Consider the following 19,876-nt stretch of genomic DNA (forward strand, 5'->3'; position numbering starts at 1 on the left):
AGAGGTCTGGCTGCACTTCCCACTTCTAACCAGCAGATGGCAAGCGTGTGCTGGTAGTGTTTCTTCTCAAAGGCCTTTGAATTGCTTGACATGGTAAGTGCCTGGTCCCTTAGGTGCTCGTGCTGAGTTATCTCTGTCGCTGGGTCGGGGGTGGTGTACATGGAGCATCCTGCGTGGACGCTGGAGGAAAGTGTTGGGTGGTCTCAGGGTTTGCTCAGGTGGCTGTCCTGAGGCTGATGTCAGAGCAAACTGTGGTCCCACTACTCCCTGGCAGAGGAAGGGCACTCACCGATGTGCCATCGCACCACCACAGGCTCCCACTGGGCCCACTCTTCATTCATGCACCTGCAGAAGTAGGCATTTGCCCCCATTAGCAACTGGGCCCCAGATTAAATGAAAATAAAAAAAATTTTAAAAAATTGGTATTATGTGGCAAGGATCATCAAACAGCAAAAGCCATCCTTAAGTGTTAAAGAGAAGAAGCCCTGCTTGTGAGTCCAGAAGGCTCACAGGATTGAGTGGTGTGGGGCGAGGCCGTGAGTAGTGAGGAAAGGAAGGGGGCTCTTATCAATCTCTCACGAAAATGGAATCTGAGCAGAGAAACTGGGAATTTGTCTTATGGCTGCCTGGGTATTCAACACCTAGTTCCCTAGTCACCTAGTTCCCCAGTCTCCCTAGTGTCTGGGACGTGGGATGGGATGTTGGAAAGATCCCAGTCTCTCAAGACAGACTGTGTTCAAATCCCAGCTTGGACAACTATTAGTTGTATAACTTTGGGCAAGTTACTTAATCACTCTCTGCCTCCGTTTTCTAATCTGTAAAATGGAGGTAAGTAGAGATAATATAGTAATATTATAAGTGTTTATATGATTTTTATGCACACATAGTACCTTGCACATAGTAGGTGCTGTGCAGATGTTTGGCTGGTGTTTCTTCCCTTGAGTCTTAGTCTCCCTTTCAATACAATAGGCAGAACCTTTGGTAGTTGAGGCCCCCAAGGAGAGTCAGGAGAGAAAAGGCTCCCACAGTTGACACCATCTTTTCTTCCTCTCCAGGTCTTCCTTCTTTTCCGAAAGAAGCCAGAACAGATCACCATCCTGCATGTCTACCACCACTGCGCCATGCTAATCAACTGGGGGGCTGGAGTCAAATACGTGCTAGGTGGTCAAGATACGTGATGCAGCTGAGGCAGCCCTGCCCAGGCCCTTGTGAGGCAGCCTCTCTCTGCTGGGCTGAGTCTCCCGTGTGGGAGGTGTGCATCCTCCAAGGTCCCCCTTTCCTGTGGCCATGAGCCCAGGCCTCTGCTCTCCTTTTATCCCTGTTGCTCCCCAAGCCTCCTGGCTACCCCTTCCTGGTGCAGAGGAGGAGGCTGTGGGAGGTGCTCAAAGCCATCAGGGAGTGCAGAGGGGTTACACGCACTCTCATGTAGCATCCTGTTAGCCCCCCCACCCAGGGTCATGACCTCAGACCACCCATGCCAGACCTCAGGATAGGCCTCCCCAAGGATTTTCTCTGCAGGACATGCAGAGGTGCTCTCTGCAGGGTGGAGGACTGAAATGTGAAAGAGAAAGCACAGCTACGCTCAGCTCCACTTACTCCCCCTGATCTCCTCACCCAACTCTGTGGCCACCTCTTGTCAGGTGCTGACTTCATTGGTCCATGCCTGCATGTGCCTGTACTATGGCCTGGCCGGTCAGGCCCAGCATGCAGCTCTACCTGTGGTGGAAGTGATGTCTCACCCTCCTACAGCTGCGGAGAAGACCCCTTTGGCTCCAGGCCTTTGGCTGAGCCCTGCTCCTACCCTTGGCCGCACCAGTAACTTGGTGTCAGACCATGAACTAGCCCTTCTCATCACTGGGTCTTAGCCTCCCAATTTGCAAGGGACTCAGTAAACATCTCATCAGATTCTAGAATCAACCCTAACTCCCCGACAGAATGTGGAACCTGGAGCAAATGCTTTCCATGCTTGAGACCTTAGTCTCATCATCCATAAAATGAGGGGCTGGGCTCGATGGCCTTGGAGCACTTCTATCCTGTGAGCCTGTGATCACTGATCCACCGTCCGGGTGCCTGGGTGCCTTGTGGTTTGGGGACCATCATAGCCAGATGGTAGTGACATCCGAGATGTCCCTCAGGGGCCTGGAATGGATTGAGACATCATCAATGTCAACATAACATGGCTGGATTAGGGGAATGGGGCCAGAACCAGGAGAGGGGGCAGGAGGACCTTGGCTTAGGGGAAAATGGGAGCAGGCTTCATCAAGCTTACTTTCTGAAGAGGAAGACTGAACTGTAGGAGGCCTGCCCCCTGTTGGTAGACAGAGGAGTGGCGACTGCTTCTCACCTCTCTCCCATCTCTGTCCTTATGCTTTCTCTTCCCCAGGGTCAGTTTGTGGCCATTGCTGCCCACTCCTCCTACCTCTTCACTGAGTGCTCCTTCCTGGATGGGTTCAGCATGGCCATGCTCCTGTTCCTCCTCAGCCTCACCACCCCCTTCCTCAACATCTACCACCAGACATACCTGAGGAGAAGCTGACTTAAAGGGCAGGATCCGAGGACTGAAACGAGTAGAGCCGTCCCCACAGAGACCGCGGGGCTCACCCCACCTGCGCTGAGCAGGTACCCGAGCCTGCACTGCGTCCTTGGATGGAAGGAGGAGAATGGCCCCCTTCCAGAGTTCAGGAGGACAAAAGCGGAGCCAGCTCCTGAACTCACTTCTGCAGCAGCACCTCTCACACGGATCCGTGACTGTGTGCATCTCCATCCACTACCAGATGTGAGCCTCTCCCGAGCGGGACTGTCTTATTCCCTGTGTCCCACACTTGGCACAGCGCCGCCGTCAATGTGCATTTGGAGTCTTGTATTCCACAGTCATGACCTCTGGTGAAGGTCGGGCTGAGGGCCTGGGAGAAGTCCAGGCTGGCTGGATATGTAACCTCGCCATGGGAAACGATGACAGAGTATCCACAAATGAGCATGGGTCTGTGTGACTCCTAGTGTGGCTGTGGAAATGGTTCCCCCATCTGTTCATGCATTTATATGGCTGTACAAGTCTGTGAATGTGAGTGGGGTGGCGGAGAGGGCTGTGTGTATAGGTCTACAGACTTGTTTTCCAGTCTGCATGCACATTTCCATTTGAGTCTCTTCTGTACGTCTCTGAGAGTGCCACAGTGCAAATAAAAGCCACTAGGATAACACTGCTCCTGTCCCAGACAGGAGACACTGATGCCCAGAGGGATCTCTGCAAACATGGTCCTGAGGGGCCTCCAACAGGGTGTGAGAAAGGAGACACGGGGTAGGACAAATGCAGCCATCCACTTCACAGACAGGGAAACTGAGGACCAGCAAAAGGGACTGTACAACCAGATCGTGTCCCTAGGCAGAAGCAAACATCTGCAGAGCCATTAGAGCCAGGACTGGATGGTCTCTGCAAAGCAGCTGCCTAGGGCTGTCTCCATTGCCTCCAGTGTTCTTATTCGTCTTTACTAGAAGCCTGGTGCACAAAATTCATGCACTTGGGGGGGTGTCCCTTAGCCTAGCCTGCACCCTCTCCAATCTGGGACCCCTCAGAGGATGTCAACTGCCAGTTTAAACCAGCAGTCAGACATCCCTCTCACAATCCAGGACTGCTGGCTCCTAACCACTTGCCTGCCTGGCTGCCTGATGGCCCCTAACCACTTTGCCTGCCAGCCTGATAGCCCCCTAACCACTCTCCTGCCAGCCTGATTGACACCTAACCGCTCCCCTGCCAGCATGATTGACACTTAACTGCTCCCCTTTTGGCCTGATAGCCCCCAACTGCCCTCCCCTGCCGGCCATCTTGTGACAACATGAGGCAGCCATCTTGTGACAACGTGGGGGTGGCCATCTTGTGATGTGAGGGTGTGAGGGTCAATTTGCATATTACCTCTTTATTATATAGGATAATCTCTCTCCGTTGCTGTTTCCTCCCCTCTGTAAGTTCTTATTTTGTGATGCCTCAACAGTCAAGATCATTACAGAACAGTTGAAGTTTATGAAGTGCTATTTGGGGACTATTTATCCATCAGGTGCCCTAGTTAATTAACTCCGGCAGGCGGGCTGCATCCTGTGGGCAATCCTCTGAGAAGTTATGCAGAATGTGAACGCATTTCACACACTTCTGCGTACTCGGCTGCTGCCTTCATAGGGTGGGGCATATTTTAAGGCAGACTTTTTTTAAAACACATAGGAGTGAAGTCTGTTCATTTGCTGAGCAGCCAGGATAAAGGAAAAGGGAGTCATTCCAGAGTTCAGAGCTCATATTGGTCCAGTTCTTTGTGGCTGTCTCTGTCCGATTCAGCATTGGGCGTGCCTGGGGGAAGGCAGTGTGGGAGGGAACTTGGGGGAAAATTCTCAATGAGCTGAAGGTGCACCTCCTTTCCACAACTGCCCTGCACCATGTTGTAATACCTCCTTCCGCCTGGTTCAGGAATGCTGTGCAGGTGTTGTTTCCTGTGAGTGTAGAAAGACTGTGTGAGTGTTAGTAACACAAAGTTATTCATACTTGTCAAAACATAGCCAAATTCCTATAATATTGTGGAAATTCCCGTCTATGAACTTTTTAAGATAATTATAAGCAAGAGTGATGGTTAGATTTTTAAGTATATAGCAGGGATGAACTGCTGCCCAGAGAGGGTCCATTTGCCAAGACAGGGAGGCCCAGAAGAACCCGTGGGAAGGCCCTATAGACAGAAGTGAGGGAACAGCCCCCTCACCCCCATCTCCCATGAGGGTCCAAGAGCTGATATTGTATCGTAAATCTGCGAGTGAGATACAAGACGCCTTAATGAGCCAATTAATTAGGAGTCGTTTATTGCACGCAGCCCAGAGGGAGGTGTCTCTTCCAAATCTCTGAGCACCACATACAGGAAGTTTTCCGTATTTATACTTTTTGAGCTTCTTTGTTTGCAGATATTACAAAGGGCTCTGTGTGAGTTATTGTTACAGACAGCTGTAACCTTGAATACATAATGAGTTAGTACTTGGCATAAGAATATGGGAATTATTATCAGTATTAGTCTATATGAGTCTGTTACATTGGATGGCTAGCTTGCAAGGTCAGACAGTTGTTTATCTTTTTTTATTATTTGAACAAAAACAAAGTCATTTTATAGAATAAGAGACTGTCTTAAAGTGACAGAGTTTACAATGACAGAGTTTACAGGACTAGGGACTATCTAACAATAGCAGAGAGTTTCAAACAGTAGTTGTTGTTTTTTAATACAAGATGGAGGTTACTATGCTTCACTGGAGGTCTGGGTTCCTGGCTATTGCCTCTTAAATCAGAGTATATCTAATTAAAGAATAAAAGGCATCTGAAATGGAATAGCTCTGTGGTCCTCCTGTAGCTCCGAATTCAGTGAAGACCCCTCCCTGCCCCATACACACTCCTCTGTCCACTCCGCTGACCATGCCCGGGGCTGCAGGAGCAGGCGCCTGAGCCAGGAATCAGAAGAAAAGGCCAGGTCCCTTCCCTCTCCCTTCCTCTCGCTCTTGCAGGTCTCTGTGTAAATGGAGGAACTCCTCCAAAAAAGACAGCCTCTGCCTTCTGACCTTTGTCCCTGGGCAGTCTCAGGGCAAGACGCCCTGTTGCAAAGGAGGACTTTAATTCAGGTTTTTTACATTCAAAGCCGCCCAATCCCTATCTAGATCTCAGGGATATGTGAGCTCCAGGGGGAGGCCGACGCCTCCGCAGGGATGAGTGGGCGGAGGAGGGAATCGACTACCAACAAACAAGACTGCAAGGGTCTGCATTTCGGTGCACGAGGGGCCACTAAAATGAGGAAGGATTGGTTTAAGCAGCCCGCACAGAGCATTAGGAAGGTGGAGCCCATGCCGGCCGCACTCACGGGGAGGCAGCCCTGGATTCTCAGAAGAGGCAGAGCCCGCCTGTGCCCTCCTGCTGTTGGGAGGACGTGGGCAGTTCTCCACGTCTCCTAGTGTCTCTTTCATGTATTGGTGCTTCCAGCTCTAAGAAATGCACTCTGGGAACATATCGTCATTACAAACTCTTCTTAAAACACAATTTAGCAATGCACTGTTACATATCAGAGAATCCCAATTCCGCTGAGTTACATATAAAATATAAACCCAAAAATGTGAAGAATAATCATCTCTAGATGGTGAGATTGTGGATGCTTTTCAAATCTTTGTATTATTTTCTGCAATGCCTATTCTTTTTAGTCATAAAAATGTATTATTATAATGTGATGAATTCAGGATATCTTGGCTGTTCTTTCTTCTGAGAATTATTAAAGCCTGTATTTGATCTGTTCATCAAGTGGTCATTACTGATACAGTTGGCACATTCCACCCCACTGTTGACCCCTCAGTCATTCAACACACAGACATTGAGGGCTCACTGCCTTCTAGGCACTGAGCTCGCTGTCAGGGATCCGACACAAAGCAGGCTTGTCTTGCACTCTGATGGCCATGAAAATGCTTAAGAAGCCGAACTGCAGCCACTTTTACTAGTTCAGGGAACATTAGGAAGAAAGCCATCTTGTCCCAGTGCCACAGTGAGAGAGGATTTTGATCAAACACTTACCCACAGTGGCAGATGTGAAAATGGGGCTGCCCACAGCTGCCCAAATCCAATCTTTCTGCGACTCCATTCCTTGCTTTGAAGTGAGCTCCCCACACATCAGAAGAGTGGCATCTAAGTGGAGGTTTAAGTCTAAAACCCCTTCTTAGAAACCAATACAATGGTGTAAGCTAGAAGAACTAACTTTTGCCCAGACCGTGGACCCATTCTGGGCTCCTAGGAAAGGTTCCTTGGAGGGAACATCTAAGGGGGAGACTTGATACAGTCTTCACTTCTACAACAGTCCATTGATAGTTATGAATGGTGGTGATCATTGAACTACATCTCTGTCAAGTTTCACGTATCTAAAAACTTTTACTTGAGAAGTGAAGGAAATGCCTTCCAGAGATAAAAAAAAAAAGGGAGGGGGGAAGGGGAGCCTTTCCCTGCCCTGGCTGGTGTGGCTCAGTTGTTTGGGCATCAACCCATGCACCAAAAGGTTTGATTCCCGTTCAGGGCACGTGCCCAGGTTTCGGGCTCAACCTGGGTAGGGGGCGTGCAGGAGGCAGCGAATGATTGTTTTGTTCTCACATCAGTGTTTTTTTTCTCTCACTCTCTCTCTCCCTTCCTCTCTAAAAAAAATTAATAAAAATATTAAAATTTTAAAAAGAGAGTGAGAGACTTTCCCTGAATCAATATACTGACAGAGTTAGCACTGGGACCTCAGCCTCTTGACGCTCTGCCGAGGACTCTGTGTCCTTTAGGACTGGGTCATGAAAGGAATTCATTTCCAAAAGTAGGGCAGTTTTGGTATCCCAGATCCTGGGACCTAGCTTGTAGCTCATCCTACTGGAAAACATGGGTGTGGAGCTTCTACATGCACTGTCTCCCACCAGCCCGTGTCGTCTTCCTTCTCCCCTTCTCTCACATACAGAGATCTGTGGTACTTAGATTCGCCTTTAGCTCACTGCTTACAAATATCAAGAAAGGATCCATATGAAACAGAGAAAAATGTTAAAAACAGCCTACTTTTTAGAAGAAAGGAAAAATGGTACCTGTCAGTCTTCGGATTCTCCAGGAGCAAAAAAGGGAAAGCCGGGTGTGACTATAGGAGCTCCAGCATCAGATCTAAAGACAACAGCCCTACGGAGACTGTCTAACCAGCCCCCACACTGTGGGATCCGGTCCCTGTGTCCAGGTCCTCATCACATATACATCCTAGCACCTCTGCCGCGGGGAGCAGTGGCTCTTAGCCCCAGTGGAGACACACACTTTCTACCAGTTCTCTCTCTCTCTCTCTCTCTCTCTCTCTCTCTCTCTCTCTCTCTCACTCACACACACACACACACACACAATCACGGTTGCACTTTAATTAAACACCTAAATGTGTGTGAGCAGTACCTCAGTATACACTTTTTTATACATTTATTTATAACAAAAATTAGGTTTTTAACATTTGAGTTTGTGAACCTTGTGGCTTATGAAAAGGTGCGTTCACTGTAAGGGGCTCGTCTGGCATTTCAAGCAACTGCTGTGGCAGCTTCTTGAAGCAGTCAGGCGGGCCAGGCTGAGCTGTTTCCGGGAACGCCCTCTCCTTCGTGTTTCAGGTCCGAGTGAGGAGAAGAGATGTTTTTGCATGAGATTTGAGGGGCAGGAGTGAAGCAGCAGCTGCATTGTTTTTTACTCTCAGAAGGTTGGGGCATGAGCTTTTGTAGCTCACACGTTATTACTCATCTGCCGAGTCCTCGGCGTGGGCAGCAGGTGGGTCTACAAGCGGTGCACCTTCCCCGGCCTTCCCCTCTCCGATTCCTGGGCCAGGTGTGTGTTTGGCACCAGGACGGAGGGCACCAGCTTCTCCTGCAGGACCAGCTGGAGGCGCTGAGAACTGATACGGGTTCCGGTCTGTCTGCAGGGTTGCAGCTGATTCTCCATCGTCCCTTCCTAGCTACCTGGGGGCTCAAGCTCCAGCATCAGACAGGATGACAGCAGCCTTGCGGGTTCACAGCTCCCACAGCTGCGTAGGAGTCCTGTAGATGAGACACTGAATGGACAAATGGACCTGCGGCTTCCCCACACCAGGAGCCTCCCATCAGGACACCCCGAAGCCCTCCCTTTTTCTACTGTCAGGTTTTCCAACCTCCATGTGCTTTTGAGTCTCCCAAAATACAAGTGACAGTGGTTGCCTCCGCTGAGTAAATAGCCTTTGTCCGCTCCCATCTGGCTGGGCTTCCTTGTTTCCACACGGAGGAGCCCTGCGCTAGCACGGTGCAGCCGCCTACGGTGCTGTGGCCGGTCCACACTGGGGGGCGCTGAGACAGCTTCTGGAGTTTCCCATGGCTTTACACCAGCCCAGGAATGTCAGAAAAACAATGAATCATTTTTAACATAAATATGACTCATACACTATTTGGGGTGTATTCACACTAAAAAATATTGTTTATCTGAAATTCAAATACAGGGGTGGGCAAAAGTGGGTTTGCAGTTGTGAGTACATGAAACACAGAGTTTATTTTTGTATTATTATTTACTAGTAGCCCGTTTGCACGAAGATTCGTGCAATAGACCTTCATTCACCTGGCTGCCTGCACCAGTTTTCTGCCGGCACCAGGGACCCAGGTCTTGGCTGTGGCCACCGCCTTCTGCCTTCTTTCAGGGTCAGGGCTTGGCCCCAGGCAGTGGCCTTGGGCTCGGCCGCACCCAACATCCCTGCTAAGGATCGCAGGAGCCGACCCCCAGTGGTTTCCTGCGATCTGTGCAGGCTCCCTGCTGGTGCCCAAGGCCGGGAAAGCCTCCGCCCGAGGCTTTCCCGGCCTTGGGCTCTGCCACACCCCAACGTCCCTGCAACGGTTTCCTGGTAGGCGTGGTTGGTGGGCGTGGCTTGGTTAGTGGGTGTGTCTTGGGCATAGCAAAGGTGTGGTCAATTTGCATATTTGTCTATTATAAGGTAAGATTAACTAGAGGCCCGGTGCATGAAAACTTGTGCAGTAGGGAGGGGTCCCTCAGTCTGGCCTGCCCTCTCGCCCAGTCCGGGAGCCCTAAGGGAATATCCTACTGATGGCTTACTGATGTCCTGCGGGAGGCGACCAGGTCGATCAGGGGAAGGCGCCACCCCCATCACCCCGTTGCTGCCCCTGCCAACTGCCACAGCTGCCGGCTTTCCTCAGCCCTCGCAGCCACTGCAGTTTTGTCCAGAAGGACATCCAGAAGACGTCCAGTCTATCTGGTCTAATTAGCATATTACCCTTTTATTAGTATAGATTATTGTTATTATTTTCCATATGAATAACTATAAACCTAGTTTTGCCCACCCCTCTATAATTGGGTGTTCTATATTTTTATTTGCTAAATCCGGTAATCCTATAAGTGGAACAGCTAAAAGTTTCCAGGCCCCACCCCCACAAGTGGAAACAGAAAGTTAAGAAAGAAAAGGAGAGCCCTGATTGGGCCACAAGGGATTTCAGAGCTAGGAGGAGGGGAAACACACCAGAGGTGATGTGGGTCACTTCTCAGGCACAGATGAGGATGCAACCACATCTCTATGGATGCTCAGGGTGGAGGGCACATGCCCAAGAACAAGGAGAGAAAGGACTGTTCGGGTGCAGGACTGTGAGAGCAAGACGCAGCTAGGTCTGGAAGTGGATGCCTACGTCTCATGAATGCTATAGCTACTTTTGTGTAAACACCCTACTCTCCCTCACCCCAAGCTTAACACCAACCCCAGGAAGAAGGAAAAAGGATGGGAGGAATTTCCTGAATATGACTGATATGAACCTAAAATGACCTTTTTAAAGGAACTTCCAGGGGAGCATGTCAACATTGCTAAATTTGACTGATTTAACCTTGGAGTGACTGGATTGATTTTAGAATGGAGCAGTTATCAGAGAATTTTAGGAAATCAATATTTTGCACGTATAAATTCATTGAGGCTTTCAAAAACTAATACTCACCACAAATATGATGTGGTCATGTTAAGCACCAGCTAGACATGACACCTTTTGAAAAATAAAATCTCCACATCCCATCCCCCGACCCCCATTCTTCACTCTGGCATTTTCCCTGGGAAACCATTCTCTCCAGAGAGACATGCTGAATCTCACTTTATTTGGTCTGGATTATGGAAAAAAGTAGTTTTATTTTTCATTTTCCAAATATTATTCTATTGATTGTACTTTTCAACCTTCATATTCACCTCCCTCCCCTTTAAATATTGACAGCTTCCTAGACACTCCACACTTAGAATTGATGACTTAAAGGCTACTTCATTTTCCTGATTGTACCTACATTTCAAATTTATGGTGATGATTATGATGATGATGATGATGATGATGATGATGATGATGATGGCCATGATGACATTAGAGCCACTGGCTGAGGAACTGTTGGATACTACTTTCCATATATCACTGATCCAGGTGATAAACCTCACACTCATTTTGTAAATGAGAGAAGTGAGGCTTAGAGAGGTTCAGTGCCTTGATCAAGGTACACACAGAGTAACTTTTGGAGTAGGATTTAAATCCAGAATTGTCTTATTCCAAAGCCTTTGATTTTCCCACAGTGCCTCACTGCCCAGCCACCACAGTTCCCTAATTGGCAGGAAATTCCTGATTCCTTTGGTAGGCTCTACCTATAGTCATCAAAAGATGAATGTGTTGGGTCCTCTTCCTGGCATTGACTGCACCTGATTGGGAATGCTGGACATATTTAAAATTTCATTTATTGCCCTGGCTGGTTTGGCTCAGTGGATAGAACATCAACCTATGTACCAAAGGATCCTGGATTCAGTTCTGGTCAAGGGCATGTACCTTGGTGGCAGACTCCCCCCGGCCCAGGCCCTGGTCAGGGTGCATGCAGGAGGCAACCAATCGATGTGTTTCTCTCATATTGGTGTTTCTCTCTGTCTTTCTCTCTCTCTTCCACTTTCCCTAAAAATCAATGGAAAAATATCCTCGGTGAGGATTAACAAAAAATTAAATTAAATTAACACTTATAGGATGCTTGCTGTGTGCCAGACACTGGTCTAAGCAGTTTACAAATAATAGCTCATTAATGGTTATAATTCCATGAGGTTAAGCACCATTATTATTATTATTACTCTCATCTTACAGACAAGGAAACTAAAGCACAGAGAAGTTAAGTGACTGACCCAAGATCACACAGCCAGTTAGTTTTGCAGAGCCAGGTTTCACATCTATTATCATGCAGTGTGGTCCCCCTTTCAACAGAGCTTTGCACATCTCATCCTAACCTATCTCCTAACTATTTTCTGTGGGTGCTGAGAGGAGATGGGGTCAAGGGCATGAAATTTCCCAAAAAGATCCAAATAAGCCAGAACCTTTAAAAATATCCATCATAAGGTGAAATCCAGCATGGCTCAGCTATAGTTCTTGGCAAAAACAGGCCCTTCTTTATATACAGTGTTTGCTAAGTGCTAATGGCCTCCAAGAAGTCACCTTTTTTTGAAACTGAAAAACAAATCTCTAGTCTTAGTGGTCTTAACTTTCCTCTTCATAGCTTCCTTCTCATCCTCCTTCCTTCTCATCCTCACTCCCTCTCATCCTCACTCCCTCTCATCCTCACTCCCTCTCACCTCACGGGTCTGCCTGGTGCAGGGGAAGGGAGGAGCCAACAAGGAGAGCTACCTCTTCTGAGTCAGCCATCAGGCTGCCCAAACCTGGGAATTCACACACCGGGTATAAAATCTCTGCCTTTATTAGTCACTTGATTTTGAACAATGTGCCAGATATCCCACATTTTAGAGATTCTTGTGCACAACCTGGGACTCTTCAGGGTATCAGTCATTCACAACTTTGTCACTGGCTTTTCCCCAAGGGGCATTAACAGGGACTTGATGTCCCCAAGAACATAATGGGAATCCTGTATAGTAAGTTAGGAAAAAAAAAACCAGTGGAAAACTCCCTGTACTCTGCACTTGTTCAGAGAAGATGCCTTCCTAGTGAACAATGACCAGCAGTTGCTAAGGACTCTACCATTCACTTCTCAATTAACCTTTGACGATTTGCTTAACTGCATTAATTCTCAGAGATCATGTCCAAAAACTAAAATTCATAATAGCTGCTACCTTTATGGCTGCTTTTGAGGACTAAATACCATGGTGTGTGTAAAAGACATAGTTAGAGGTTGGGCATATAATAAGAGCTCAAGAAATGTTAACTATTATGATTACACTAGTGGCCCAGTGCATGAAATTTGTGCACGGAGAGGGGGGGGTCCCTCAGCCCAGCCTGCACCCCTGTGGGATCGGGCCTAAACCAGCAGTCGGACATCCCCCTAGCAATCTGGGACCCCTGGCTCCTAACCGCTCACCTGCCTGCCTGCCTGATTGCCACTAACTGCCTCTGCCTACCTTCCTAATTTCTCCTAACCCCTCTGCCTGCTTGCCTGATGGCCCCTAACTTCTCTGCCTGCCTGCCTGATGGCCCCTAACCTCTCTGCCTGCCTGCCTGATCACCCCTAACTGCCTCTGCCCTCCTGCCTGATCACCCCTAACTGCCTCTGCCCTCCTGCCTGATCACCTCTAACTGCCCTCCCCTGCTGGCCTGATCTTTCCCCCAACTGCTCTCCCCTGCCAACCTGATCTCGCCCCCAACTGCCCTCCTCTGCTGGCCAATTTGGTTCTGATTGGTCAGTTTCTATGCCAGTCAGCATCAAAAGCTCTGCCTCCTAGGCAACCATTGGCTCCTCACACTTCACCCAGATTTGGTTCTGATTGGTCGGTTTCTATGCCAGTCAGCATCAAAAGCTCCACCTTTTAGGCAGCCATTGGCTCCTCACATTTGACCCAGATTTGGTTCTGATTGGTCAGTTTCTATGCCATTAAGTGTCAAAAGCTCCGCCTCCTAGGCAGCCATTGGCTCCTCACACTTCACCAAGATTTGGTTCTGATTGGTCGATTTCTATGCCAGTCAATGTCTCTGGGACTATCAACAGGGCCTGATCAGAAAGGTGGGGCTGATCAGCAGCCCTGGTGGAGGACTGGAGAGAAATGGAGGTGCAGCTGCAGGCCTAGCCTGGAGAGAGAGAGAGTCAAGTGCTGATCAACAGCTACCACACAGGTTACACGACCCTACTTCTCTCTTCAGGCCTCTCTCTGGGCCTGATTCTCAGCCCCCTCAGCAGTCAGTGCTGGGTCACCACAACAACCCAGTGCTGACTGCAGGACTGACTTTCGGTTGGTCGAGCCTCCGATCGTGATGGACCCAGGGTTTTTATATATTAGGATAACAGATGTCTGTTTAAATTAAGTTGTTATTTTATTTGAACCCCTTAACACCCATAAATTCAACGTTGTATTTCCCATTTTAATATAAAAAAATTAGAACAGCTAAATTATTCACCCAAGCCACATAGCTAATAGTTAAGAGGTGCAGCATGAGACTCAAAGCCTTGGTTTTCTGCCTTTGATTGTCATGCTCATTACATTGTCTAAAGACAATGTTTTCAGTCATCTTTTTCCACTGCCTTAGCCAAAACACACACACACACACACACACACACACACACACACACACACACACTGCAACTTTGCCTTGTTCCTGAGCTCTAGAAAAGCAGCCCTCATTACTTGGTAGCTGGTTTTCAATACCCTCCAGTCTAGTAGAATTCTATTAGGAGCTGAGAGTAGCAGGAGGCAGCTCACAAAGCCAGCTGTGGTGGTGTTTGCCAGTCATTTCTTTCTTGGCAGAGACAAAGGCTCTGCAGCTTAGTTTAAAAATCCCATGGGCAGTGCCTGGGCACCAGCTGAAAGAGTGAAAGTCCTTATTATGATCCCCAATAGCATATTTCTACTAGTGGCATCAGCCTGCTAAAAATAAGGAACTTATATTTCAAGATTAATAAGAAGTAAGGAAAAGGCTGGGAGAGTGGGGGTTTTATCATTGGAGTGAGAAAGGGAAAAAGAAGACAACATTAAAATAGCAGCAAATGAATACTGTGTAATTTCAAACAGTTGATAATGTCACCCTGCAGGTTGGTAGTTCTGCTGAGATAATTGCCTTTCCCCAGATCACTGTCTTCACCAAAGAAAGAAATGATTTCTGTGTGTGCAAAATCACGCTGCCTCTTGCTTCTGGAAAAATGGCAGTGATTGATAGAGACCAGGCTTTAGGTTCGCAAATATTTCATCCATGCACGGGGACTTTCAGGAGCAGAGAGACAGCACTTAGAGAAGAAGAAAACACAATAAACTCTTGTTCTACAGACAGACAGACTGAGATACTCATGAGATGACTCAGCCTTTAGAGTCAACCTTCATCTTCCAGTAAGTCCAGGTCTGAAAAACTATGATACAATTGACCACTTGTGGGCTTTTCCCTGCTTCAGAGATTATCTGCTGGTGAAACCACTGAACCAGGACTCTGCAGATCTGGGCCCCATTTCCAGGTATTCTGAGTCAGTAGGCCTAGGGAGAGGGTTGGGAATTTATCCTATACAAGAGGCCCAGTGCATGACATTTGTGCACTGGGGGGGGGGGGGGGGGCGTGGGGGAGGTGTGTGGAGAGTTCTTCAGCCCTACCTGCACCGTCTCGCAGTCCAGAACCCCTCAGGGGATGTCTGTGGGCCTAAGCTGGCACGTGGACATCTCCTGAGGGGTCCTTAGCGCTGCCGCGGAGGTGGGAGAGGCTCCCACCAACACCACTGCGCTCGCCAGCCATGAGCCCAGCTTCTAGCTGAGCAGCACTCACCCTGTGGGAGCACACTGACCACTAGGGGGCAGCTCCTGCATTGAGCGTCTGCCCCCTGGTGGTTAGTATGCACCATAGCTACTAGTCATTCCGCTGTTTGGTCAATTTGCATAATAGGGTTTTATTAATAAAAGCCTAATATGCAAATTGACTGAACTGCAGAACAACCAGTGGAACGACCTGTTGCTATGATGCACACTGGCCACCAGGGGGCAGATTCTCAATTCAGGAGCTGCCCCTAGCCTACAGGCCCCGACTGGCGGTGGCGGCAGAGGGCAGGGCCAGAGAGTGGCCAGTGCCAGGACAGCCAAGGAGGGTGCCAGCAGGGGCCCCTCAATCGCCCCAACAGTTGCCCCACAGATCAGCCCTGATCACCAGCCAGGCCTAGGGACCCTACCAGTGCATGAATTTCATGCACCGGGCCTCTAGTCTATATATATAAAAGCCAAGCAACCAGACGATGGAACAACCAGAACAACTGGAATGACCAGTCACTATGACGTGCACAGCAGCGGCCAATCAGCCCATTCATGGTCCCGATAGTCCCACCCCAACCGCCTTAGGCTCCTACCTACGGCCGGCCCCACCCCTGATTGGCCCCCCCAACTGGGGGCCAGCCAACGTCCTGCAGTCCTCCATCCAGCCGGCCCAGCCCCAGTCAGGTCCCAATCAAGGGTGGGACCAGCGGCCAACCTCCTGTGGCCCCTCTCTCCCAGCTGGCCTGGCCCCAATCAGCCCCCATCGAGGTAGTCAGCCAGACCCCACCGTGCACCAATTCGTGCACCAGGCCTCTAGTATTTCTAATAAGCTTCCACATGATCTTGACACTGCTGGCTCATGGACTGTGCTTTGAGTAGCATGCCTCTGGAAGCCATCCCATCTCAGCTCCTACCTCCAGGTCCCGTCACATTGATACTGGCTGAGCCCTAACCATGTTCCATGACTAAACAATATTTTTGTCAAATCAGAATAAGGATTTATTTCAATAGGGACATTGAGAAAAAGTGAGTACAAAGGCTAATATTATTCTCCTGGAATTGGATGTCATTTCAATGTTAATTAAATCAAAGTAAGGGAAGAGAGGGTTGGCCTTGGGGGTCCCGAGAGTTTCCTTGGTGCTCTAATTGATGCTGTGCTTTCTTATGTACTCACTTATGCATGCATGCATGCATTTCTTTCCTGGCCTCATTCCACAGAGGAGTTGTGGCTGCTTACAAGAATACCAACATTTCTAAAGAATAAAATGTAAGTAAAATTAAAGATTTACCGTGTGATGGGTATAATTTTTTAATTGAAAATAGTTCTGTTATATTTTTCTGACTATAAAAGCAATAAATAAACATTGCAGAAAACTTAGAAATAATAAACAAGAAAAAAAAGAAAAAAAGAATATGATCTCACACCCAGAGAAAAACAGTGGAAACACCTTAAAGTATATCTTCTCATTCATTTTGTACCAAAATGTACTGATTTTAATATTTTATAGAAGTGTGATTATAACCTTCATGTTGTTTTCTAACCTTCTTCTTTTACTCAACAATATATTGCGAACATCATACGAAGTTAATACATTCTCATCTACGGCACCATTTTAAATAAGTGAATAGAGTTATATTGTAGGAATATGTTATAATTTATTTAAACAAAATGATCTCATTCCAGGCAAGACTTTGAAATCTACTGCTATAATTTAGCATAGTTGTTGGAGAATTCCATTTCAGATAAATATATTGGCTTCCTCAGTCTCATGGGCCTCAGGCATGAATCAAGCCCAAGAGGAAAAGAAATTTTTATTGAAAAATCTTCATGCCACTGAATGCATTTTACTATTCTCTTATAAGCACAAAAGAATGGCTGTTCTCATTATTCTCTATCTTCTATGTTTCTAACTGGGCTACTCTGACATTATTAATTATATCTCTTTGCAACTTGGAAAATTCTTCAGTGAATGAATAGTGATTCATCTTTCTATAGCGTCCATGAACCAAAGTAGCATGCAGAATGTTAAGATGGTGCTGGGTTTTAGGAAGAAATGATCCTTGTAAGTAAATAAAGCAAGAACTTAGCAGAACATTAACTCACTCTTTGGGATGTGTCCCGAGAGTTCTTCCAAAATAATGAGTAAAGTATATGTATCAAGATTCATCTTCAAAAAAAAAAAAAAAATACCACACCTTCCTGATCCCACCAAAAAATAAATAAATTAAATTAAAAAAAAAAAAAAGATTCATCTTCAGAGATTATTCATTGAGCTCTTTCCCTGTGTCTCATTTCGTTTGGTGGAGCAGCTGCTAGCCTGCTGAGCAGGGCCACTATCGTTCCATGGGAGCCTTCTCTTCCAGTCACCACTTTTCTTTTTGTAAAGCAAAAGTCACTTCCAGGAGCCTTTCACTCTTTACCTTTATCTTTGATTTAGAATGTCTATTCCATTCATTCCACCTACTCCTGTTCATCTGATTGCAGGAGACCTGTCCAGCCTCTCTTCCCTGCCCTTCACAATATCAATATCTTATCTGCTCTAGGAAACCATCACTCCACCATTCTCAGCCATGCAGAATTTATGTAGCAACTCCATCACCACCTCCAACTAGAATCTGATTTTCCTCCTCCTGGACACAGTGACTGGTTCAGAGATCATCATGCCAACCAAGGGGAAGGGAACACGGGAGATTGGACAGCAGGGGGAGGTTGGCTGTGGGAGTGCACTGACCACCAGGGGGCAGCTCCTGTGTTGAGCATCTTCCCCCTGGTGGTCAGTGTGCATCATAGCAACTGGTCATTCTGGTTGTTCTGGTCACTTAGACTTTTATATATATATAGATTCTTCCTCCTCTGTAACCCACATCCTGCTCTTTAAGCCCACACATCTGCCTCTCTTCAATGCCTTCATGTGCCTTTCCTCTATTCCAATGTCCCAAGAACCCAAACTCCCTTTCTTTTCAAAGCTGCCATCCCTCCCTCCATTCTCTAGAGGTTTCCTATGTCCAAGCCAGCACTTGGGACCTTTCTGACTTCAGGAGTTTGCTGCTGACCACTATGAGGAAACATTCAGGGAAGCCAAATCACAAACATGGTGTTTGCACTGGTTGCAGAAATCACTTGCTAGTATTGTCGTTGGGCTGTAGGACATGGTTCCTGGCTGGTTCCAAGGGGTCTCTCTCATATGAAGAAAGTTGGCCTAAAGTGCTTAGCCCAGGAAAATTCAAGCTGGTACTTTTGCTGGGTCTGGGGACATTCTGAATTGCAACTTAAACTTGCATCCTCATTTTTATAGCAGATATTGATTCCTAGGTCTCTTTAGAAGAGGAAAGTACTTCCAAACTGTTCCTAAGAAATTATTTCCTTGGACTTTAAGCCACTCTGCACGTAGTTTATAGATATCTCATTTGCCTGTCTAGGAAGCTCTCTGAAATCCTATCCTAGTGTAAATACCACCTCTTGTTTATTTCTCAGCATTAAATCTCTTCCTTCGTGGTAAGAGCACCCTAGTTCCCTTAAGGGAGCCACCTCTCTCCTACTCTTAGTCATGTGGTTTAGGCAGGTGTGCCCTTAGCTCCTCCACAGTTGGGCTCTGATTAACTTAGAGCAGTGGTCGGCAAACTCATTAGTCAACAGAGCCAAATATCAACAGTACAACGATTGAAATTTCTTTTGAGAGCCAAATTTTTTAAACTTAAACTTCTTCTAACACCACTTCTTCAAAATAGACTCGCCCAGGCCATGCTATTTTGTGGAAGAGCCACACTCAAGGGACCAAAGAGCTACATGTGGCTCGCGAGCCGCAGTTTGCTGACCACGGACTTAAAGCAATCAGCAGAGCCCACATCCCACTATAGTGATTGGTTCAGGATGGGCACGTGACCCAATTACAGCCAAAGAGAGGTGAGGAGCTATTTGTTCAAGTTCTTCACCTACATTTCAGCCTGGCTAGTGTCAGGTCCTGCAACCCTCTGGATGCCTTGGCTTCAGCCCTGGAAGTCCTCCCTTCTTTTCTTGCCCAGATCTCTCTGCCCTCCCCCGTGTGCCCCTAGTGCTTTCTCCAGACAGATGTTAATGCAGATTCTATTCTAACTAATGTTTGGTTCCTTTACCTCTTTTTCTAAACCAGGGATAGCAAATAAGTTTTATCTTATAGGTCAACTCTGATCAGTAAGTGTTAGGTCTGAGATCTGTGCTGAGAGTGACTCTGAGGCTGCCTCTGGCTTCAGCAATAAAGTTGGTGGTGATTACTTAGTAATGTCTGTCTCGGGCATGGGAGGAAGAGTGACTGTCCACCTCATGTTTTATATCACCATTCTAAATCAAGGTCTGTACCTAGATTCCAGAGCAGTCACATGGCCTCCCAGATGTCTCCCTACAGCTCCTGGCTGAGTGTATCTTTTCCTGGTTCATGACTCTAATGGGTGCACCCAGTAGCGTCTGCTCCTTGTCTAATGAACACAGTGAGTTCACAGTCCTTTTGCACTCTGAAATTATTGACATACTCTAAGACAAATGACTTGCTTGGCACCCTTTCTGGCTTATGTTATTTCCTTCCTCCATAGGCTCAAGTTTCTGTGGTTCATTCAGGTGTCCCAGTAGGATTCCTCCCTCCTTCATCCAGCTACAGAAATCATTTTAGTATTAT

General features: G+C 47.4%; 1 pseudogene; it reads right to left on the reverse strand.

The window, feature by feature from the left end:
• Positions 1–4,271: 4,271 nt before the first annotated feature.
• Positions 4,272–19,876, reverse strand: part of LOC114232305 (40S ribosomal protein S2-like) — a 69,087-nt pseudogene continuing 53,482 nt past the window's right edge.

The sequence above is a fragment of the Eptesicus fuscus genome, chromosome 7 (genome assembly GCF_027574615.1).
Source record: "Eptesicus fuscus isolate TK198812 chromosome 7, DD_ASM_mEF_20220401, whole genome shotgun sequence".
Classification (NCBI taxonomy): Eukaryota; Metazoa; Chordata; class Mammalia; order Chiroptera; family Vespertilionidae; genus Eptesicus; species Eptesicus fuscus.